This window comes from Dromiciops gliroides, chromosome 3 (assembly GCF_019393635.1).
Source record: "Dromiciops gliroides isolate mDroGli1 chromosome 3, mDroGli1.pri, whole genome shotgun sequence".
In the NCBI taxonomy this organism is placed as follows: domain Eukaryota; kingdom Metazoa; phylum Chordata; class Mammalia; order Microbiotheria; family Microbiotheriidae; genus Dromiciops; species Dromiciops gliroides.
Window position 1 is genome coordinate 145,309,832 of NC_057863.1, and position 1,958 is coordinate 145,311,789.

The 1,958-nt window shown below is 39.8% G+C and overlaps 1 pseudogene; it reads left to right on the plus strand.

Moving 5' to 3' along the window:
• Window positions 1-437: 437 nt before the first annotated feature.
• On the plus strand, window positions 438-829 carry LOC122745897 (annotated as a pseudogene).
• Window positions 830-1,958: the final 1,129 nt, after the last annotated feature.

Below are 1,958 nucleotides of genomic sequence, written 5' to 3' on the forward strand. Positions count from 1 at the left end.
AGGAAGAAGGCTCTGGGCCTGAATTTGAATGTAAATCTGTCTCTCAGGCTGACACATCAACAAAGGAAATAGAAAAGGAAAAAAGAGAAAAGTCATGTGTAGAGGATACAGAAAGGATAACCCCACACTCCCCTTCACAAGATCCCCTCCCTCTGTTCCCCTTTCATTCTCTTCTGCTCCTCTCTCCCCCTTCTCCCTCCCACGGTCAGCCAGGCACTTCAGTCAGTCGGAGGCTGTGTGCTCTTGTCTTCCCATTGCTGGGGTACAGTCCATCATTTAGGATCCCTGCTGAGTATCTGGCTGAAGAATTGGGTCCCATTTTTACCTGTCAGATAAGAGCATCCTGAAGTTAGCCTTATACAGTGAAGAAGGTGAGCAAATCAGCCAGTCTGTTCTCAAGTTACCTCAGACAGAATAAGGCACAACTGTACAACACCATGCCCAAGTTTTACTGTGATTACTGTAATACGTACCTCACTCATGATTCTCCATCTGTGGGGAAGACACACACTGCAGTGGCAGGAAGCACAAAGAGAATGTGAGAGACTATTATAAAAAATGGATGGAACAGCAGGCCCAGTGGCTAATTGATAGAACAATCACTGCATTTCGGCAAGCAAGAATTCCTCCCAACCTGTTCTCAGCTCTTCCACTAGGAGGGCCTATGACCCCACCTCCTCACCCTAGCATGATGGGGATTCCCCCTCCTGGCATGGGGATGCCCATGGGAGGCCACATGCCTATGATGCCTGGACCTCCAATGATGAGGCCCTTTTCTTATCCCATGATGGTGCCCACTCACCCAGCAATGCCTAGACCAGACAGATAAAATACATAAGACAGAAGGAAACCCATTTTTCAGTTCTGTATGCTTTGTTCTATTTTACCGGAAGATCATAGTGTGGGGCCTCAGGCATGGATTATTTTTTTTCCCCTCGATTTTCCTTTTAAAATGTTGATACTCTTTAACATCATTGTCACTTCCCCATGATTTCCCTGCCCCTGACTCCCAGTACACACTCTTTGCAGATGATATGATAGTATACTTAAAGAATCCTAAAGAATCAAATAAAAACCTGTTTGAAACAATTAACAACTTTAGCAAAGTTGCAGGATATAAAATAAACCCAAATAAATCATCAACATTTCTATACATGACCAACAAAACTTGGGAGCAAGAAATAGAGAAATTTCATGTAAAGTAATGGTAGAAAATATAAATGGGATAAATGCTTGGGAGTCTATCTGCCAAGACAAACCCAGGAACTCAATGAACACAATTACAAAACACTTTTCACACAAATAAAATCAGACCTATGTAATTGGAAATATGTAAACTGGTCATGGATAGGTGGATCTAATATAATAAAAATGACAATAATACCTAAATTAATTTACCTATTCAGTACCATACCAATCAGACTACCAAAAATTATTTTATAGAGCTAGAAATAATAATAACAAAATTTATCTGGAAAAACAGAAAGTCAATAGTATCAAGGGAATTAATGGAAACAAAAAATGCACAGAAAGGTGGAATAGCCATCCAAAACTTGAAGCTATACTATAATGCAGCAGTCATCAAAACTATGTGGTATTGGCTAAGAAATAGAGTGGTGGATCAATGGAATAGGTTAGGCACAGGAGACACAGCTGTAAATGACTGTAGTAATCTACTGTTTGATAAACCCAAAGACTCCAGCTTCTGGGATAGGAGCTCAGTATTTGACAAAAACTGTTGGAAAAACTAGAAGATAGTATGGCAGAAATTAGGAATAGACCAACATCTTACACCTTATACAAAAATAAGGTCAAAATTTCAAGATTTAAACATAAAGGCTGATACCACAGATAAATTAGGAGAGGAAGGAATAGTTTGCCTCTAAGATCTATGGAGAGGAAAACAATTTATGTCCAAACAAGAGATAGAGAATATTATGAAAAGCAAGATGGAAGAC